The following is a 23,632-nucleotide window of genomic DNA, read 5'->3' as shown; positions in this document are numbered from 1 at the left end:
GCCCATGTGCTGGTGACAGTCAGTGGCTGGAGGCAATATATCTAAATCATTTCTTCTAATTTAAATGTTCACTAAGACTCAAATATTAACTGTAATAAATATTAGATTTTGGAGGTCAAAGGTCAAGGTGCCCTACAAAGCCTTGAACATATTTGAAATCTTCCTGTAGGGGGATTCTCTCTCTCACAGCGGCACCACCAGTTGTCCCCGGTATGAAGCAGCTCTGCACCACTCTCCTCACGGCCTGGGGCAGCTTCACTCTCAGCAATGGCAGCATCTTCCTCCTCCATATGCCGTAGTTGCTCCGCAGTGTATTTGGGCCCATTAATACACTTTCAGTATAGTTTTCTTCCATATTCATCAGGTTATGTCTCATTTGTTGTGTGTTTGGATTGTGCTGAACTGATGCCATTGTTCACTCTCACTTTGTCCATCTGGGTTTTGGTCTCTTTTATGTTTTATGGCTTTTAATGGAGAACAGTTGGCATGTTGAAATGACTTACATTTGTAAAACATACATATAACAGCTATTTGGTGAAATTGATTCTGGATGCGAGTGCAGAGCAGATATCATTTGCTGGACCATGTACCTGCCTCATTCGATACTCCTTCAGGGTTTTGTGTGTGACAAGCTTGCTTTTGTTGAAACAAACCACCGGCCAAGTCCACGAATGGAGGTTGCCGTAGTGATGAGAGGTGAAGGGCCTCTGCGTGTGTGTGTTTTTCAGTGTGCCAGTTTATATTAAATCTGTATCAACACACTCCAAACCCGTCAGTCTGAGCATATACACACAGGCACACAACTGAAACTGATTTACAGCATCTCGATTCCGGAGAGAGTCACACTCACGTTTAGTCTTATCAGGTCATTTTGTTTTAAAACTAGTAAAAACTTTGACAGTGCAGTGAAATAATTTTTATCTGTTTCTCAGGAGGTAGAGCGGGTCGCCCACTAACCAGAAGGTTGGTTGTTTGATCCCTGCCTCCTCCCCACTCAAAATATTGAACCCCAAATCGCTCCTGATGGCTGTGCCGACAGTGATTGAATGTGATCGAATAAAAAAGCTGAGTGAAGCCGTGCTGTATGAATGTGACTGGTCAATACGATAAGAGAAGCACATTTTAAATACAGTACATTTACTTCTGTGTCTGGAAACCACAGTGTTTCCCATTAAGTGTCCAACTGTGGTGGCTCGCCATATTCTAATTTGTCCCGCCACAGTTTCTTAAAGAACATATTTTACACTTCTCATAATAATATAGGAGATTTCTAACTTGGTGTGTACTGCGCTATTTGCTGCATGTGCACTTACAACTAGCTTAGAGAAATTTTGCCAGTGAACTTTTTTCGGTAAAATCAAAATTCTTTCATAACATGAATGTGCATAAACAGCTGTGTTTCAGAAATGAAGCCTCGACTGTGAAATAATATTCAATTTCATTGTAAAGTAGGACACAACACCTGCAGTGTTATTCACACACACACACACCCTCAGTGTGTCTCTCTCACTGCCCTTGGTGTCATTAGACTGTCTACTCTTGAGTGGCTCTGAATATGAATGAGTGTGTCGTGACTCCTGCTTGAGCTGCTCCTCGGCCCGAATGCCGAATAGCATGCACTTATGTTTTCGCTTGTGTGTGTGTGTGTGTGTGTGTGTGTTGAATCCAGGTGTAATCAAATCAACAGAGATTAAAGAAAAAGAGAGGCAGAGATCTGTAGGGTGTGTCATCAGTGTCTGTCCTCTTTTCAGTCTTCCTGTTTATATGGTTGGACCGTCTCCTCCTCCTCACATGGGTGTTATTGGGAATTAGTGCATTTTTTAACGAATTACAAATCACCAGATGTAAAGCCCTGCCTTGAAAATACTTGTTTTCATAAATGCCTTGTGAACAAACCCATTTGAGCCAGATTAACCATCTGAAGATCCCTCTTCCTCATCACTGTGAGCTGGTTCTCACATTCTTACTCATCTGCTGCCACAGTAACATCAGATGAGTCTTCCTCACCTGCTTTACCTTCACATGCACCTCGTTGCCTTCATCCTTCAGTTACAAGTAACTGCTGCATCCTCCTCTGCTCTTACGCTGCTGTTTAATGTGAGGTACATCTGTTGCTTGACTGCCTGATAGACGTCCAAAAGATTTGTATGTCGCCTTAGGGGTGGCATGGTGTTTCTGTGTGGAGGTTGTGTGCTCTTTCTGTGACTGCGATCGAGATTGTTTGGCTTCACTTCAGCGGAGCTATCATGACGTCCATCTTTAGATTGAATGTGTGAAATGCAACAAGTGCGGCACAGAAACAAGACAAGAAGGGGAAAACAGATATTTTTACCTTTGTTGCTCCACCTGCACAAACCACTTACTCTTCATTTGTATCAAATGTTGTCAGTGTATAGCTTTAGCTGTTGATAAATCGTTTGTCTGCTAAACTCCTGCAATGAAATGAGGATGATCCAAGGGGAAAACAGCCACAGCAGAAGGAGTGACAAAAAGAGGGAAATGTGAAGAGCTGAAGGGAACACAAACATCAGATGGATGGATGGTTCACAAAGTGTTGTTTTTTTTATTCTCTCTTCTCCTGGTTCTGTCCTTTCTGCCCTGAACTTTTTAATTCCTCCCTTGCTTCACCTTCCTCCTCCTCATCCTCCTCCTCCTCTTCTCCTCTCTCTCCTCCATCATTAATCCAGAGTGGCCCTGTGTCTCTCCTCTGCTCGGTTACTACAAAGAGATACAAACAACTCCTCATTAATAACAGTATAATCAAACCTGTGTGTGTGTGCATCTGATTTGTCTTGAAGTGGTGGTGAGGCTGAATGAATATTATAAATGCATTATCAGGCTATAATAGAGGAGAGGGGTATGAAACACACAGGAAGCGGAGGAGAAGCTGCACCTGCTTCTTATTCTACTGTGACGATGCCCCGTAGACTGTGGTGAGTGACCGCTGCCTGTCTCGTGTGTATTTTTCTTTCTACTTTAGGTGCATGAGTTAGTCCGTTAATCTTCTTCTTGAATCAGTTCCTACGTTGTCATCAGATGTTAACTGAATGTTTTTTTCCCCACTGAGGTACTGTTAACTCATGTTGTTGTTTTTACAGAGGTAATAGAGATGTAAAAAAAGCAAATGAATAGATGTCGTAGTTTCCGAATAGTAGACATGATGATTAACTTCCACAAACACACATTTTCACCACTTGATCCTGAGACTTGATGGCTGAGATCTGACGCTCTGTTACAAACTTTGGGGCTGTAAACTACGATCTTAGCAGATACTGAACCCTGGATTACCCCTGAGGGCTGTGCCGGCAGTGTATGATTGATGTATGATAAGTGCTCTACATAGATGCACTGTATGAAGGTGCCATCTTCAGAGTCTGTCTCTCATGTCTCTCAGTGTATTTGTTTCCTTTAAAGAGAAAAAAGAGATAAGTAAAGTGGACAATAAGAAAACCAAATTGAACAGATGGAGTGTAGAGCAGATGGTAATAACAGTGTTGGGGAGTTGCATCTCCAGGATATTTGATGGCTTCAATCATGCAGCTCTTCAGTCAGAACTGTTCATCAGCGTCTGATACAGATCAGATGATTGCTTTGTTCCATACGAGCAGGATACAGGGGACGTGGCTATAACAGTGAGGTTCTGAAAGGAAAACCATCACACCTCTGTGTCACTTTGTCCGGCTGCTCGTCTCCACCACTGACCTCCTCCAATGTATTCACCAAAACAAATAACTCAAGTGTTTCATTTCTCAGACTCAACCCCAGATTGTTTTACAGGCTGGATTTTGAATCCGGCTGCCTGCCACTTCCTCCCTGCTGTTCTTAACATGCATGTGTGCACCAGAGAGTCTGCAGCTTTCTGCTGTTAATTGGATGATGATACTTGTCACACATTATTTCCGTCTCCTGTTCTCCCCTCTCCCTGATGTCATCTGCTTCTGCTTCTCATGTCTCTCTGCTCGGCTCAAACACAACAGCTGCTTACATCTGAGAGCGTCGTCCTCTCAGACCTTTCTCTCGTCGCTCTGTGATGTGGATCCACGCCCACCTGCGGCGTTCCTCTCTGCTTTTGAAGAATAGAGATGCAGTCAGAACACGTGTTTCTGGATGCTGCTGATTTGTAGTCTAATTTAGAATTTAAATTACCTATCATCGTTTTACCTCAGACGAGGAGATTATGTTTTCATCGGGCTCAACAGGATTACGCAAAAACTACTTGAAGGATTACCACAGAACTCGGTGGAAGGATGCAGTATGCATAAGCAAGGAATTCACTAAAATTTGGTCCGGATCCAGGAATGAAATTTATGAGTGTGTGTAAATTGGTAAAGATGCAAATAAGATGAGTTTTCATGAGGGCACTGTTGGGCCTTGGTGGAGATATAAACTCTAGTGGGCCATTCTAGTTAGGCCTGCATCATCGTCTGTACTCTTTCATTGTGACTGTGTTCCTTTATACATAGCCTACAAGAGAAGTGTTAAATAAGTTCTAATTGAATTGAATTGTTATGTGGACTGACGGGCAGGAGGAGCGACAGAAAATATAAAAGCGAAGTAGAAGAGCATGATAAGAGGAGGCATCTTCTTCTTAGAAAGTCCCCTGCCATTATCGCTGTCTAGCCTCCGTTTTTTTTAGTGGGGGGGCAGGTGTAAATGTTATCTGTCTGCCAGCATCATGGAAAATAACAAATGGGCTGCCGCTGCTATTTCTGGAGCTTGGCATTTACTCTATCTCTTCTCCCCTTCTATACAGCAGGGAACGATGGTGAGTTGTGAGCAACGAACAAACACAAGACTAATCGTCCGCTGGTATCATATTGACTTTAGTTGATGGCTTATTAAAGCACAAGGCTCTGTAGCACGGGTGGGGGTGGGGGGAGTGTGTGTGCAGCCTTAATGAGCTGTCAGCCTTATTGTGTTTTGCTTATTGGAGGAAGTTTGGGATGCAGTGTACACAGAAACGGTCTTTAACCTTACTTGTCTGCAGGCACTGAGAGAGAGAGGAGAGAATACAGCAGGAGTAGAGGACAGATGGGTTTTCATCACACCACACAACTTCCCTCGGTTTGGTTTATTTGGAAACCAGGGTTCAGCGTAAAACAAACACACGCAAACTCAGCGATGTGGTTCGACGCAATTTCAGTTAAACTTTTTAGGAAATGCAACTTGGCCTTGTGTGTATATTTGTTTGTATATGCCTCTGGTTGGCTGTATGAGTCTGTGTGTTTGAGAGAGAGAAAGGTAGAGAAACCAAGAAGGCAATGTTACAGAGATACTTGTATGAGTCAGAGGTGGGAAGTGGTCAAACTCCACCCATCCTCATGAGCTCAGGGGAGGATGCTACCCTTCCTCTTCTCTTACACGACAAATTTTAGACTTGCGAATCATAAACAATTCAATTTATGGTTGTTTGTTTTTTTTATACATGACACTTTTTATTCCTCTCCCACCAATGATCCAATCATCTTTCCCTGGATTATTTGGATTCAAATCTTTGTTTTAGTTTTCATAATTTTCTTGCACTATTTTCCTGCGGGGATATCAACACATTTGCAGCTGTTTCTCCTACGACCACTGGAGGGAGCTGAGTACATGTGTTTGCAGCAAAGTGCCCTCAGAGAATGAGAGAAGGTGAAGTGAAGTCGAATGATCACTAGGGGGAGTTATTGCTGTATTTTAGTGTCAAGCTCAGACCCACCTGTTAACATGTGCACCTGTTGAAGCTAGAAAACAATCCACACACAGGACTGTTGAACCAATCGAGAGAGGATGCACTCTGATTCACTCAGAGAAGAGGTTGATGAACATCAGAGGCTTGTGTCATGTCTTATTTATTTTTATTCATCCTGTATCTTAACCGCACATAATTTGCTTCTGCTACACAAAAAAACAATAGTGCATCCAGCATCCATCTGGCAGCTCACATAAACCTCCTAAACCCCTGTGCATGTCTTGTTTATAGGTTACCACTGAAAGGCAGATGCACTGTGTGTTTTTCAGCCATAGTACTGTAGGTAGTGGCCTATAGGGAGCCAAGGCTGTTTCCATGGCAGCGGGAACTGATGATCACCTAAGGGATGGTCCAATATGGTTCATTACCATGATGAAATGCCCTGGTTATCTCACACCGCAGCCAGACTTCATTGCCAGTGCATGAAAACATGACCAGCGCAAAGATAATCGGGCTCGCAGGGCTATTGGTTGCCTATAGTGACCACAGTGCGTTCCCCCCCTGGATGAGAAGATTGCGTGTGTGTGTTTGTCCATGCAAAGGAGGATAAAGAACATGGTAGCAAAGCATCACATGACCTGTCTGTGGAGAGGTTTTGTTTCATTCATACATTTACATGCTTTTTATTCAAATGAATAACACAGCGCCTGCAGATGTCTTTAGAAGAGATTTCCATGAAAGGTCGGGTGGTTGTCACTGATGTAACAAATACAGGCGGGGGATAATGGAGGCCTTATGATTTTGATGAGAGCAAATGATAAGTGTAAGTAGCATTGAATAAAATTTTGTTATCAATTAAATAGCACTGATTCAGGTCACAGGGATACACTAAATAAAGAAGGAGGATGCAATCCTAACTTTATCTCAATAGTTTCCTTCCAAACTTACCATGAAAATTGGTACCTCAGCCACATTTGACCAAAGTGCTTAACAGGCTTAAAATATGAAAATAAAAGGAAAACCAAACACGTTCATTAAATATTTTACGAAGTTAAAATTATCTTTGTTTATATCTCTGCAGAAAGCTAACAAGCAGTTTCCCAGAATGTGTGTAACAACAGATGAAAATGATTCTGAACACTGACAGTCTGTCTGTTTATCGGTGGTCAAGTACCCAACTAACAGAAAAACACTACAGAAAAATATCTGCATATTTCCCTCAGTGTACAAAATACGACATGTGTTACCACCAGTGTTACCGTGTGTGCTCAGCTTATTACTGTCTTGTTACTCTAAAGTCCCCCAGACAACCAGCTGCCTCTTTGCTTTTGACAAATATTAACTTCTTGCTTTCCCTGGTCCCCCCCCCCCCTCACACACACACACACACACACACACACACACACTCACACACACACACACACACACACACACACACACACACACACACACACACACACACACACACATATGAGTAGCTGATAAGCGCACCATCTGGCCTGAGTGCTGCCTGTTAAGGGCTCATAAAACAGACCCTCACCTATTTAGACGCTCCCTGAGTGACAGGCTGGTGAACAGGTAGAGAGCAGGCACACGCTCCGCTCTGCATTCATGAATGCCCACTCACCCAGGAGGTGAGACAGATATGAGTTGAATGGATCCAAGGATGTACCTGCTCTTCTTCTGTCACTTTCCTCTCCTCTGACACCCTCACAGACTTTCTCTGAGAGTAAAGATATCCAGAGAACTGTTCCACAAACCTGCAAACTGATCCTAAAGATCCATGTTAACACTGCAAAATACACATCTGACCACTTTGTACAACATGTGGGCCTGTTACTCAAACACTTCATGATCATCTCACATCACAGTCAGGTGGTTCAATGAAGCATTACTGTTACTGTGCTATTCTTTACACTTCTCTAAGTAACCTCATGCTTAAAGGACTGATATCACTCATATATAGGTTCATTATTTTAATTTGAAATGGTTTATATACTCTATTGTTTACAAAACACGTCACTGCAGCTCCTCTTTTCAGCCTCTGTCTGAAACACTTGGATTTATCGCCCGTCTCTTTTAGACCCTCCTCCTAACAAAGCACAGTCTGCTCTGATTGGCCAGCTGTCTCTCTTTGGTCAACGGTTTCCAGTGAGCGTAGAAAAAATCAGCCTCCGCCTTCTTTGTTAAGGTGCTTGTTAGACTAGTGTGACTAGGTTGCATTATGCAAATTCTGATGTCACATACAGAGACGGATGTACCAGTTGACAGGTTTTATTGTCTGATATTAACCTTTCACAGACATATCGGTGTTGGTTTATGTTTGTAGATGTATTCCAATATGAAAACTTATTCTACAGAAGAAAACAATTCAGAAAAAGGTTAGCATATGTTTACATTTCATGAGTATTGGGAATTTTTTGCTCCCTATTATCTGTATCGGCCCCAAAAATTCATATCAGTCTGGCTCTAGTCACAATGAAAATACAATACCCCCGCAGTACCCATAGTATCAACCAGATGATTGACGAGCTTCATTTTAGACTTTTTGAATATATATATATGAAAGAATAATGTGTCTCTGTAACAGAGCGGCGTGTGGGATTGGATTGCCATGTCGCGGCTCCATCTTCATATATCGTGAACCAGAACCGTGGACGTTTGGACCACGATTTCGGTTCTCGTTGAAGAATCGTTGCAGACCTAGGTCAAATGAAATCAGTCAGTGCAGCTGTGTTGTTTTTATTGGTTAATCATATATATCATATATCATGATCTCATGAGTAATGATGACAGTAACAACTGCTTGTGTTGTGCATATTTTCTCCATCGCGTCAATTTCTGTCATGTTTCTAGAAGTCTGTCAAAATGAACTAGGCCTGGCAGTGTTGCCGTTGGAAACCACATAGGAGGATGTTGAAAGTTGTGCCCCACGATTTCTTCTGTTTTGCACACAAACACTTGACATAAGCTAGCGGCAAATTACAGCCAGTGTCCTTGAAAGAAAAGAGGGTGGTGCTGTAGCAGGAATGAGTGACAGGATGGAGAGAGTGACTTTGCATGGTTCAGAGGAGAGAAATAATCTATCAAGGGTGATAGTGGAAGAGGGCATGGACACAATAATGGATTCTCGTCTTTAGACAAACCGGCACTGCTGTCCACGCCGTATGTCAGAGATGCTCTTAACATCTCAAAAGAGATAAGAGGTTTAGGATGGGAGAGAGAGACTAAGAGAGGGGGTGAGAAAAAGAGATGGAGGCTCTCTTGGGGAGAACTGAGCCAAGAGGGAGAGGAGGAAGGCAGAGGAGTGACGACAAAGAGGGTGAGAGAAGGCACTGGGGGCTATGAAAGGAAATCTCTCTCTCTCTCTCGTAAAGTTTGACCTCTGTGGGTAAAAGCGTGTGTGCGTGTGTGTGTGTGTGTGTGTGTGTGTGTGAGGGAGAGAGAGAGCGAGGCAGCTTTCTCTGTGACTCTGTGGGGTCACAGGGTCACATTTGTTGACAGATGGGGGAGCACGCATGGAAGCTGATGTTCTGTTCATCCTTCCATTCTCTGATTCAGGAGCCATTTTTAAAGTTTCTGTTAAACTATCTGTTGTTTCTCTCTTTGTCTCTCTGAGTCTTTGTCTGAGATCACTTTCCTTATTGGCTCAGTCTGCTTCTATTCCCAGGCATTAATGGACTTAAGGGTAAAATCTATATTACAGCTGCATCTGGCTCCTGTTCAGCTCTTATATGCACACATAAATAAACACACACTTCTTCTCTCAGTGCGTCCATCAGATATACATCACAGCCAAAGAACAAGGCCCTGTCTCGCTCCAGCAGCGCTGAGCTCAAACCCAATTTTCTGTCACAGGAATAATTCATCTCACTGTGAGAAACCTGCAGATCCTGCCTCACCCTGTCCTCGCCTGTTCGGCCTGTATGTTGTCACTAACAGCTGAAATGGTAATGGCTTGTGTTGATAGATCATGGCAATTTAACCCCCCGTCACTACAGAATCAAATTACATGCTGCGGAAGATGACAATCTGAATGTAGAGTGAGACATGCAGCATTTTGAAAAATGACATCTACTTGTGTAAAATGATTGATAGAAAATAAATATGCCCGTCAAACGTTGGGAATAAATAAACTGGGAATAAATGACGAGTCCTCACTTGTGATCCAGCTTTACACATTCATTTCTTGCACCGTTGCTCCAGTGGTTTGGCTTTCCAAAAAGGACATCACCCTAATATGGAGTTTCACAACTAGAGCCACATACTCACTGCTTCAACATGTTGAGAATGATGATGGGCTTGCTGTGCCAAGTCATGGCTGCTAAGCTATTACTGGAGTAGTGTTTGCAGTATGGGGTTCAGCTAGTGGTCATGTGGCATTAAAGGGATACCACCCGAAAATGAAAATTCAGTCATCTACTCTCCAATATGCCGATGGAGTTTGGAGTTTCAGGGGTAAACAGCGTTGCATCAAAATCCAATAAAACTGAAGTTAATGGTGACCAGTTGAAAATGGCCATAAATAACAGAATTGGTAGTATGATGTCACTATACATCAACATTTTGTTTTTATCCTTGATGAGTGGTCCAACATTTTTTTACGTAAACTTTTAATATAACTACATCCCTTGTGAGGTTTCTTGTATGATCGCTGTATTTCAAAAGTAGACCTATTTACCAGTACTATACATCATTTTTTTTTTAATGAATGGAATCAGTCAACAGAAACGCAGGAGTGCTTGCATTTACGTTTGTGACATAATTGACAGATATGTCTTCAGAAATATTCGACAAAGCATTAAAACTGCAGTAGCTCCGCAGCAGACACGCGTCAGACGCAGCAGATCAGTGACGCAGCCATCACACGCTGCACATTCAGCCAGTGTGGCCCTGACGTAAAGCTTCATTTGTCTTCTGTTTTTATACGTGTCAGAAACCCATTTGTTATTCCAGCCGCCAGACAAAAATTACAAAACTCTAGGGTAGACATATTTGACTGTGTGTGTGTGCGTGTGTCCAAGGTAAAATATCATCCAGAGCCCAATTTCCAGCACATCACAAGCACAGATAAACAATCATGCTCTTAATAGCCTGGAGCGTGTGAAAATAATTGTCCGCTGACATTTCTGTCGCCGTTAAAAAGATGGGGGGGGGGGGGGGGCATTCTGGGCCGGGGAGCCTGGTGATTATCAGAGGGCTGTCTGTGACTTGACGCTGTAATCAGTTCTCACAAAAGGAACGGATCTATCTCCTATTCATCATCGCCCTGCATCGCTCGGGTCTCATATTTGCAGGAATTCTCGCCTGTCACCACTCACTTCCTCCCTCAGTCATTTCTAATTTTCCTCCTTTTCCTGTGTTTTAACTTGACTATCTTTGTCCTTGTCCCTGGTCCGTTGGAATTTGTATCGGCCTTGTCTCTTATAAATTCCTCCCCCTTTTTTAAAGATGATCTACGTTTCTTCGTGTTTGAGGAAAGTTGGCCATCTTGCCATACATGGGACTCAGGACCTGCAGACGTGTAATTGCTCCTAGCAAACCCACCTGTAATCAATAACTGGCATCTGGCGCTGACAGTCTCTAATAATCTGTAAAAGCTCCCATGTTAGACTGATGACCTCCAGCCCCAGTGACCCTGAGGGGAATAAGTGGTCTTGAAAAGGGATGGATAGAAGGATGGATGGGAACACATCCTCTCCCTCCTGCCTAACTCCTTCCATTTCCTCCACCTCAGATTTTTATAAAAGCCGACAGGTGCAGGCTGGCATTTCACTTTGCAGCTGTTACTGATACAGTGACGTCGAACCAGTGATTGACGAGATGTGTCGCTGCATGATGAGGCGTGGGGCTCAGGGTCAAGTTGACATTAGTCTGTTTGGTTGTTTTTGTCACACAAAAAGAAATCTCCTCTAAAGCCTTTGAACATATTGGTTGAAAACGTTGTCTATGCTAAGTCAGCAGCAATGTAAATTTAAATAAGATGAAAACAATCGTAGGTGTAACTGATTAAAGGTTGATTGATTAGAGGTGAATTTTGACGCTCCTGTATATTCACATTAAGCAAAACACGATTTAGTGATTAAATCTATCTAGATACTGTCTTACACTTTTGTTAAGGGCCTTTTTAAAATATGGACATATGACACATTCACCTTTAATGACATCGGAATACACAGCTAATGGTGCTCAGTAGCAGACTGAGTCCAGCAGTTGGTCTTTATCACATTTACAGTTTCAGAAAGAAAGCTGCAAGCAGCATCACCACCAAGCAAACAGGCCATTACAAACACGCAGGTGTAGAACGGGCACTGCACCTCAGGAAACGAAAGATGGAATCCACATCAAGCGATGATGAACTGGTTCATTTACTTATTAACCAAAAAAAAGGACAGACTTCAGGATGTCCACCGCACAGTTTGAAGAAGTGCTGCATCAGAGTTTTTAAACTGGTGAAGGTCCCGTTTGAATTTGGTTCATTCATTTCCTTTGACAGGATGTTGACTTGCCCGTTGTTTGATCCTAGCTTCATCACATCCTTTTAAAGATAAAAGTAAGTGATCCGAAAAAATTAATAGCCCAGTGAAATTCCATTGTTGCATGGCTTCATCAGGCCTGTGTGCGTGTGGTGACTGTATCATCACCTTTGTCACTTGGAGATTCCATTAGCTTAGAATGAATCTCAGATTTGCAACATTATCCATCGTAAACTCTACACTTTCTCCCTGATGCTGTCGGGGTTTGGCCTGTGGTCTGAGTCGACTGTGTCACAGCCTGTCTGCAGACAAAACACCAATAGTCCTGCTGATGGATCATCCATCAGACACCACTTTGGACACTCTGGGGGAAAAGAGAGCAGTTTGTAATAGCCGTCTATAGGCTGTGTGTGTGTGTGTGTGTGTTTGTGTGTGTGGCCCTTCAAAGTGCCCTGTTATCTTCTTCTCTAAATCTCACAGGACCGTTCACTGCCTCACACTTGGCACACACACACACACACACACACACAGTTTTATCACTATTTCCTCTTTAGTTTATTAGCCTTATTTCTCACAGCTTGGGCCAAGGGGAAGTTTAGTGCTGTTTGTGTCTGTGTGTGTGTGTGTGTGCATTTCAAACATATTGCAGCTCAACTTGTCGCCCAGCATGCATGTGTGTGTGTGTGCCTGCCTCTGTGTTCACCCATTATCAGTCAGTGAACATTTTAACATTTTAACCTACTGTCATGAAAGCACCTTCATGGGAAAGTGGAGTCGTCCACAACATCCTGTCTCCGTCCTTCCAGCAGTGACAATGAGAAACATTGTTCACATATATTGCAGCACTGCATGTCCACAGTGACTCATCTCTCATAGTTTGATCACTCTGCTCGTTGTGTCGCCTGCCCACAGAAATGTTTGGAGAAGAAGTCGCTGTGATGGGAAAAAGCCAACTAATCCAATTCAAGCTCTGTCAACACACTTGAATAAATAACCTTTGCATCAGTTTCCCACTCAAACATGACACCTGTGATCAAACTCACAGTCCATTAATAAGCCTCTGTAGCTTATTTTAGTTTTAATGTAGAGCAAATTTTAGCCAGAAAGTCAATCGAAGAAAACGTGATTTAATGTGTGTTTCTGTGAACAGTTGGTGGCACTATGTCTGCAGCTGGCTGCCAGAACAACATTGAAGAGTGATGTTCAAGTGTATGGTGTGAAAAGACTACAAGACAAATGTCAGAAAGTGGAAAACTGTGGAACTGGTGATGGGAATATGGCATTTGTTTGCTCCACGTGTTATTTGTTTAACAGTTAGGATTCCTGTTAGCTTTGCCCAGAGCTGTAGTCTCCCTCAGGTCCACTGTGTATTCGTTTGAGAAACATTAAAGTCTTTTCATCAGTCTTCCCTTTTCCTTTGTTGCCTCTTCACTGGTGATCCTGATTGTTGATTTGTCACATGTTTTCAGGGTAATGTTTTCATTGCTGTTTGTTAACGGGATTACTCAAAAATTACTTGAAATATTCTCTTAAAACTTGGTGGGTTAGGGTTAGGATGGGAAAAGAGTTGAAGTAGAACCCATTCATTTTGGTGAGGATCCAGACAAAGGAACTGATGCAGGTATTTCTTTAAGAAAATCTTTAACATTGGAGTTTTCCCAGTGAATAATTGTTGAACGAAGTCAGAGACATTTAGGGAACTGATATCTATGAGTTTGCGCAAGTTGTTGAAGCTTGACTGATTTTTTAGGGGATTGTCTGTCCTTCCTGCGAGTTATGCGCTCTGTTGAGTATCACTCTAGTTCAACTTTATTGTCAAATTTCCTTTCAGATATTTTTTACATGCAAAGTCAACTCAGAAAACAACTTCACACTTGTGTATCATTAGAGGTCGGAAGTGCAATGACACAGTTGTGCGATTTCAATATACAATACGTTCAATGTATGAACGACATGGGTGCAGTTGGTGCTGATCTCCATCTCATCAACATCATTCTTAAAATGACTTCCTGTTTGGCAAGTTATCTTCAAAGTAAAAGCACAACGTTTGTTTGGTTGCTGCCATTCTTTATATTGAGCTGAATCACAGAGGTTTCATTTAGAAAAGTTGTGAACTTGCATATGAATATTGTCTGAAATAGCCAACATTTATTGAATAAATAAATAAGAAAAGTGAAAATAGAAAGTTCTAACTTCACTTTGTTTGAGGAGAACTTACTAATGACAAGGAATAATTCTGAAGTAGCTCCAGAGCATTAGCATGCTCCGGAGGGCTCTACACTAGTTGGTGTAATGACTCTTACAAAATCCTAATTACTTTTGAACAGTCTCTCCTCGATGGCATTTGTGTTTTTTTTCCTCAGTAGTATACACAAAAAGTGAAGAATGTAAAAACAATACTAGATCAAGCCTTGCTGCAGAGCCTCCTCTGTCACATAATGTACCCAGCATCAGCACAGTAGAGGCTGCTACTGTAATGCAGCTCAGTTCAGTTTTTTCTCCTTATTGCTGGTTTGATGTGTCCGTGGTCTCATGCATTAAGCACAGAGACAGTAACATAGATTTGTGTCCAGGCTCAGTGTGAAGCAGGTAACAACAGCTGAGTTTTAATGAGCTCATATTCTATCTGTCACCTAATCTCACTCTTTAAGGTTAGATCTGTGTTTGTGTGTGTGTGTGTGTGTGTGTGTGTGTGTGTGTGTGTGTGTTTGTGTGTGTGTGTGTGTGTGTGTGTGTGGGTGTGTGTGCTTGTGTGTTGGCCATCACACATTCTGTCCGTCTCCTCCTTCTCCATCTGTCGCCTCTTGACAAACACATGGTGTCATGTTTGGCCGACTCAGCACGGCCTCCGGCTCCATGGGCTACAGCCATAGGCACACACACACACACACACACACAAACATTGTCCTGTGTAGGATAAAGAAAGAGAAAGAAAGAGTTTACAGTTGCTGAGAGAATGAGCTGCATTATGGGACAAAATAAATAAGATGGCAACAATCTAATGGTATAAGTGCACTGCCGTCCATTCACTTGACTGGCTGTTCAAATATTCATCACGACTCAACGACAGAATGTTGGAAGATAAGAGGCAGAGAGCAGAGGAGAAGGTTGATGAGAAAAGCAAACAGGCTCAAATACAGTTAATTATGAGTTGAGAGGAACAAAAGGCTCAGAGAGGGACAGACAGGCGGACCGACGGACAGACGGACCGATGGACAGACAGACGAGTGAGAGAGTGAGCATGCAAGGTAATGGGTGAGACGTGGTGACGGCGTATGATAAATGCCACATTTCAGTGCCTGTCACCGAGTGGCAGGTGAAAAACAGATGTCCTGGATTACACTTATAGTAGATGCAGCAATACAACAGTGCTCAGCAGTACGGTGGACCTGACGTGCAAATAACAACAGAAAATCATAAAACACGACTGCAGATATGAATATACTGCAGCAAATAAGAAAATACTATGACAAAGGAAACATGTCACTATCGTCACCCCAATCCGTGTCAAGCCTTATCAATAGCAGGTACCTATGTTTACCTTTGGAAGTTAAAGTTGCTGTGGAGGGTTTTTTGATTTGACGTAATTCTTTCTGATTTTACGTGATTTGAAATTGTGATTTGCATTTCAGGGATACTGTGCCCCAATGTTTCTTCCATTTGTACACAGAGGTACTTCTTTATTCAGGAGGTTCTGCACGAAGTAAAATTCAAAGCGGAAATCAGTTGATAGATTGGTGATGACTTTAACAGTACGTGCTACTTTCTCGGTTTAATATCAACATTAAGCCTGGAGTGGAGCCTCATCTGTCACTGAAAACTAAATTAGTATCCACCTTTTCTCCTCATGTTGACTTGAAAGGTCAAGGTGAAGTAAAACCTTCATTCATTTAAAATTCATATCATTATTGATGGATTTCAAAGTAAAAGAGGCAGGATATGAACCCTAAAACTTCAACAGACGCAAAGTAAAACTCTCTTTTTGATTCCACTACCTTAAAAAATGCTTTCAGTTAAAAATAATAAAAGCAAATATGGATTTTCTTTGTTGGTGAGCTCCATGGGGGACTGCTGCTGTAAAAACAGCTGTCTAACTAATTCTGCAGCAATGTCTTGTTGATCAGACAGCAGAATGTGTTGGAAGGTCTTTATCTTACTGTGGCTATGAAACTTTTGAGTTTTTATGACAACTGAAGGTTTCCACAGATTGTCTTTCATGTTTGGAAGGGGAGGGGGAGATGAGGGGTATTCAGCTGCAACATGAAACTTGATGTCACTAAATTCTATACTCTGAACCTTTACATGTCTGTCTTGACAATTGTGTGACACCTTTTTATCTTAAAAACATAATTCATGTATCATGCACACTTGATCAACACTTCTCTTGACCCGTGCACTCTGCGAAAGTGAAAGACGAGAAAAAAGAAAAACTCATCAGCAGGGAAAGTTGGTGTAAGGTTACCTAGTGAAAACACAAAGCAGTAGCATGAACTGATATACAGGAACTGGATGGCTGTGTATCCTATACTGGATTATCAAAACCAAGACATTTTATTGCTGAACTTGTCAATTGTGTTCTTGCACCCATGTATCTGAATTAATATTTTTCCGAACCACCTATGGCTCTGTTGTATCATTATAGTCCAATGTAACATATGATTTTGCACCAGGCCTCTAGCTGTCCAAGATAAATGAAAACACTAACAGAAAACCCTCAGACAACATAATGACAGCAAACCTCAGGGGAGGAAATTGGAAGCTCGCTCTCTTCTCCTCAGACGTATGGAGCAGCTAAACTGTAGAAGCTGTAGATGGGGGGAAAGGCACAGTCAGGCATGTTAGCCCTTCTTAATGATAAGAATAATGCAGTCATTACAGAAACATTATCTGTGACGACTTTTCTGACTCTCACATTCTTCCCAAAACCAACAAAACCATCTAAACCCTTATCTTCGTAAAGGTCCTAAAAAGAAAACCAGTCGTCTGAGGCACTGAGTTTAATTTAGTTTCTGTACAATTTTAGCTAGTCAGTCTACCACTGAAAATATTGACAGGTGACTGATTAAAGCAAACCTGAATAATTGAGTGGAGAAACATAATGAATGCAAATGCTTCCACACCGCTGCCCTGCATGGTACAATTAAGCAATTAACATCTTGTCACGCTCTGTAGCATCTGGCAAAATGCTGAGCAGTTTGTGTCAAGATAGCCAGAGGCAAAGATCTAAGTGACTTTCAAACAGGGTTTATTGTTGTGGATTGGATGGTAGGAGATTTAATCTTAAATATTATTCAGCTGGGTGGTGTTTCAATTGGTGAGTGAAGTGACATTTACATTTAGACCCATATGAGACAGTAAATATGTTCAGAAGAACAGTGCATGTTTCCTGACCAGGATGATTTGACATGATTGTGTGCAATATGTACGAGCAACTCTTCAGAACATCAATGGAGGACGTGGTCAGACTGTCAACAAGAAAGATCTGTTAATAATTACGCAGAGAAGGATGTTATAGAAGGTTGCAGTGCATAAACTGCTCCTTACAGAGATGAATGCACATTTGAGGGTTCAGTGGTGCAAAACCAGAAGCAGAGATACAGAAAAAAGTGGTCAGATGAGTCACCATCACCATATTCTCAGTGGGCGAGTGCAATAGTGCAAGTGTGGCTTAAAGAGAAACAAAACGATGGACTATGTAGAGATTGACGACGTTCATTTTTCAAAACGAACCAAAAGATTCTTTAACCTTCTTGGAGAAACTTAACTTGGTGTATGCCGGACTATTTGCAGCGCTACATGCCGCTACCACATACTTATCACTACCGCTATGGTCCATAAAGTTTTACCATTCAGGCAGTCCTTATAGTTTCAGCAGCAACTGTGGCAGGTAATGCAGCTCCTTCGTGCTGTGTATTTGTCACTCTGGATCTGTCGCGTGATGGTGACCTTTTTGTGCGTGCACGTGCGCCCCCATTATGTCAATAGATAGATATTCTGAAGAAAGTGCGAGTTCCTAGTTATCCTAGATTGGCGCTGATGTTTAATTCATTTTTAATGTGATTTTCAAAACTGGGGGGAACGTCATGATTGACAGCTGAGACATATTGTTCGAGCCCATGTATCAAAGAGATCTTGATACTGCAACACGGTCCGTGATTAGTACTGCTTCATTTCTGGCTTCAAATGATGTCACTGACGCACCTCATCCATCTCAGTAGAAATCCCTGACCCCCACCGTAGTGGGCCAATCAGGTGCTTGTGCTTTAGGATCATTTTGCTGACGTCGTTTTCGCCTGCTTGATGTCAATGCCCCCATTCCCCTCATCATAACGGGGTCACTGAAAGGTGATGAAGATGAAGAGGTGGAGCTGGTTGCCTCTTTCACACATTTCTCTTTTGTTTTTTGGTTTAAAAAGAGTTTGTCATTCCACAGCTGCCAATTCTGGTTGTGAGCGCTCGCTGAGCTAAGCAGCACCCATGTCCCATTTTGACATGATATACTCCTGTATGTGTGTGCATGCTTGTCTCTATGGGTGGGTGGGACTTTTTTTATGGGTGCAATACTTGTATAGGAGCAATTTCCCTGCCCTAATGTAGTGTTGGAGCAATAACTCACTTTTGTTACCTTCGGTGACAGGAGCAGGCAGCACACTGCAGTGAACATATCTCTGAGTTATAACCCACCACTTTCCCTGGTTTATTTTTGCTGCTCTGTTGTTGATATGTTTCAACAGTGATTCATGAAGCCTTTACATTTTAAAACAGCTGTCAAGTTGGTCTGGGAAAATCCTCTTATCAGTCAGATGATGAGTTTATGCAGAGGGAATAGATAGTTAGCTGCCATGGCTGGACAAGCCCAGACGAGTAACACTCAGAAACTCTCATACATATGGGAATCAATGTATATTGAAAACAAAGTAAAGAATGGAAACCTCATTTAAAACAATGTGAAAGTACACATTTTTTGTCCACAAACTAAAAGACAAGAAAAGTTTCTGGGTCACATTCTGGCATTTCCAGGTGGTTACTGTACTATTATGCAGCCATTTGTCCGGGACTATTTTCAGTGGTGAATTATAGACACATGCTTTTGTGAGTATTTATAACAGCAGGGTATGTTGATTGATGCAAAATATATCACAGTTTCCATGCTCATGACAATGAAGGGACGTGTCTGTGAAACTTTTAATTGATGGAGCTCTGTGACAGAAAATAAGATGCATCAGGCTTTGAATACACAGACTTTGTTAGTAAAATCAATTCGCTGTGGGGTTCGTCATTTATTTTGCTCCACCTCCTCTTAGTAAATACAGTAATGCTCGTCTTCGACATTACATATATTGATGCAACATTCCACTCTTGTGCTTTATCTCTAATTGAGTAGCTGCAGGAGGCCACTGAGCCGACTGCGCACACACTCATCAGAGGGAAATTATACTGACTGAGATGTGAGTGGAACAAAAAGAGGAACAGCCCATGATTATATAAATGACTGTGCCGAGTGTTCTTATGGATTTATGTTTACTGTAAACACCTGAATAAATCACTCAGCTCAACCTTCACTCCAGGTTTGTTTGAGAATGTACCTGCATATTTATGGTACACTTGTGTAAATGCTATGTGCCGCCATGTGGAGGGAGTGTAGTCGAAAACTAAAATTGGCTGGGATCCAGAAACAGGAATTGCAGAAGAGGGTAGGAGGGTGCACACACACACAAACACACAAACACACACACACACACACACACACACACACAGATAAAACTGAGGTGTGATACGAGCTGAGACTAAATGGCAGATAGGCGTGGATGAGAGGATTAGAATAGATTGATGCAGGTGATTAGCTGTGGATTGCTCATTAACCCAAAAGAACATGATGAGTGAAAACATATTAATTCGGGATAATCACATTTTTGATTGCTTTCTTTCAAAATCCACTGCCAGTTCAGATTAGAGAAGATCTTGCTCCACTCTCTGTTTGAGCATCTTATTAGTGTCTGTGTTATCATCCAGATGTTATAGAGTAGACTGTATGAGGCTGGTAACTCTGGTAAATTCTGCCCTGAAAATAAATGTTTCTCCAGAGCTGAGGTTTTACTGCCTATGCCATCCAAGACCTTGATTTATCAAAGGATGATTCAGGGATCTTGGTGGAAAAAAATCTGACATGTTTATGGAGGTGATATTTACAAATGTGTGCAGTTTTGTGCAGATCCAAGTAAAAATCTGGAGGTATATTGAAATGTTTTATCTTCTAGTTAATGTAATATAATGAAAGTTTAATTCCATAACAACAAATGGAAATCTCACGGACACTGAGGGAGGAATCTCTTCCTGCTGCCAACGTGACAAACAGAATTTCAGCACATGAGACCTAACTGAATATTTAATAAACCTGTCACACATCAGGATGAACCAGTCAGAGCAAACAAAGAAACAAATGGAGTAATATACTGATGTCTGGTCCAACAAAGATACATTCAAATCATCGCAGGTAAAACAAATTATTTGAATACTGTGTGTACACACCCAGAGCACACAGAGGATTCCATAAAAAGGAGACAGTCAGTGTAGAGATGGAGCTACAGTCCATATTTACCCCAGACATAATCAAAGTCAATGCCATGTTTTAAACCTTACTGTACGCTCCACACGTGAGAATCTTGTTCCCACATCACATCCAGTACATCAAGGTGAGACCTCATGTGAGATAGCAAACGATGACATTTCCTTTTATTTACTTTCAGGGCTCGTTGTTTGATTTCCATAACAACATGACATTTCAGAGTTAATCTCTTATTTATGGCACATTAACCAGATCTTCTGAACTTTGTTTTCCCATAAACTGTAGACACTTTGGACCATTGACATATTTGTCCTGTATACACACAGACACACACAGATTGTCAGCAACAAAAAGTAAATTGCACATGTGAGTGTTAGGGTGAGTTGTCTTCCACTCCTTTGCTGGTATTCTGTGGAGCTCGATTTTGTTGTAGAGGAAAGTGGGAAGAGGGAGTGTGTGTGTGTGTGTGTGTGTGTGTGTGTGCGCATGAGTGTTGTGTGTATTGAGGGGGGGGAGTGGTTCCTCAGCAGCAGTTGTGAAGGTCATGGTGTTTTGGTGGGCACGTGTGTGTGTGCAGGCGAGTACGTGGCCCTGTGGATAAAAGTTTGACCTATTTTAGGAACTGCCACGCTGTATACTCTTGTTTACTATGAGGCTAATCACACAGACACGTCCGTGTGTGTGTGTGTGTATTTATATATGTGTGTGTGTGTGTGTGTGTGTGTGGTAGGTATGGTAGGAAAATAAGAGTAAGTCTACAGAAAATTAATGTAAGTCCAGATAATATCTTCTGATGCCATGGAGACATAACTGTTGTTTGTGTGTGTGTGTGTGTGAGTGTGTGAGTGTGCATGCGTGTGTCCTGTAATAGACTGACTTGCATAGAGAGGTGACTAAGTAGACTGGCATCTGTTTGTTTGGGAGCCACTTGAGAAGCTGTGAAGTGACAGGAGAGGCTGCTTGGCTCCACAGAGGATCGTCCAAGTGTGTGTTCGTGACTATGTGTGCAGCAGTGAGAGACACACAGGGGGTTTGTGCAACAAGAATTCTAAAATCATTGCTTCTCTTTTAAATTTGAACACCGATCACCCATTCGTGTTACACGTTTCCAACAATTTCATGACCATAGGTGTTTTCAGACATGAACTACACGGACAACAGGTGGCTCTTGGGTAGAACATGCAGGAGGCAGGCCGTAGTGTATGAATTCCACAGTGGTTTTTTTCCCAGCACATCAAGACCAGCGTCGGCCCTTGACGCCAAAAGCTCTCAAATCTTGTTGTCTTTCTAAATTCTCATCACTGTCTGCGTCTACTACATGTATGGAACCCTTTTTCCATCGTGATATATTTTTATTCTTTTCGTTTATTCCAGTTTTTTGTTCACGTGCAAGAAACGTCAAATGTTCACTCAATCTAATTCAGACCTTTGTAGGCTCACACACAGCCCCTCTGGAAAATGTCATGGAAATGTCTGGGATTCAGTGCAGGCCTGAAAGCAGCTCATGACGTCTTCACAACAAAAATCGTGAAATTAAAGAAATGGCACCTGATGATATTCCTGATAAAATGACTCCATACCCTTTAGCTGTATACCTCTGTATACCTCCAACCACCGCTAGAGCTTGTGAAATTAGACCGTATCTCTCCTGAGTGTTGATACAAGCACAAGGGTGTATAGGCGCACCTCAGTGTGTTGTGCAAGAACAATGTCACGCCTGTTTGTGTGTGTGTGTGTGTGTGTGTGTGTGTGTGTGTGTGTGTGGGGGGAGAGTAGAGTGTTTGTGTGAATAGATACAGGTGTCTCCTTTCTTCCCTTGATGACGCACAATAGGACCCAAGTGAAATGTCTGTGTGTTTATAACATGTAACATGTGTTTGTGTCTATCTCAAGGGGACATTTGATAGTCCAGTTGAGGTGTGAGCTTATTTGTTTGCCTTCACACAGGAGTTGGGAAAATCCTCAGGTGGTTTTCAGCGATAGAGCCACGTTCACAGATTGTGTCACTCAAAAAAAAATCACAAACTGCTGTTTTGAAAAAAAGCAAAAAACAAAATCCAGAAAGACTTTGAACCAAAAATCGATCAAGTTTTTTTGTGTCAATAGGACTCGAGGCTGTGTCCGATCCTCTAGCGGCTGTATGGTTGCTATGGCACTGAAAGCACACAGGAAAAGCATTGCATGAGGGGAGAAACGGGACATTCCATTTAATTGTTGTGTTTGTTGCCGGTGTTCCTGCAGCTTAATCTATTCCCTGACTGCTGTCGGACAATTACTGAAGCATCTCATCTCCTCAGATGTCTTTGTCTCGTGTCTTGGATGAAGCATTTCTCCAATTATCTTCTGTACAAAGAGTCTGAAACAGTTCATTTCAGCTATCAAATGACATTTACCCCTTTATTGTGTTGACCACTCCCCCAGATGACCCCCCCCCCCCCACCCACCAGATGTGCCATGTGATTCACTATGTAGTTTTTTTGTTAAGTTGTTTTTGTAGTTTAATGTCTATGTCCACATAACTTACATAGCAACCCATAATTCACACAGCTATTTTTACCTTCAATTGAAAGTGAGTATATTTTTTCAAGTCTGGCCCTGTTTCATTGGCCAGGAAGGTATGAAAAAATACAGAAACATGAAATCATTAGAGAAATGAGGAAATCAATGCAGAAAAGCCAGACGGTAGAGCTTTATAATGAGATGCATGAAAGGTAGACAGTTCTAAAAGTGCAGAAAGGTGTCACATTTTCTGGTCTTACTGTCATAAATGTGACCACAGGTAACAGCTTTATTTGAGAAAATTGAGCCCACTGGTTAAATACTGGCATAAAAACAAGATTGTGAGAAAGAGGTTGCCAGGTCAGATTTCCTGTCTATGGCTTCATATGATGTTTTCATCAGTCTGTTCATCTTAGGGCT

The 23,632-nt window shown here is 42.0% G+C and overlaps 1 protein-coding gene across 3 annotated transcripts in view; it reads left to right on the top strand.

Moving 5' to 3' along the window:
- rap1gap2a (RAP1 GTPase activating protein 2a) overlaps window positions 1-23,632 on the top strand; it is an 80,545-nt gene that overhangs the window by 15,679 nt on the left and 41,234 nt on the right. The gene's annotated exons all lie outside the window — the stretch shown is intronic.

Source organism: Paralichthys olivaceus, chromosome 11 (genome assembly GCF_024713975.1).
Source record: "Paralichthys olivaceus isolate ysfri-2021 chromosome 11, ASM2471397v2, whole genome shotgun sequence".
Classification (NCBI taxonomy): domain Eukaryota; kingdom Metazoa; phylum Chordata; class Actinopteri; order Pleuronectiformes; family Paralichthyidae; genus Paralichthys; species Paralichthys olivaceus.
Note: the sequence above shows the minus strand (reverse complement) of the source record. Positions and strands in the feature narration are given on the sequence as shown.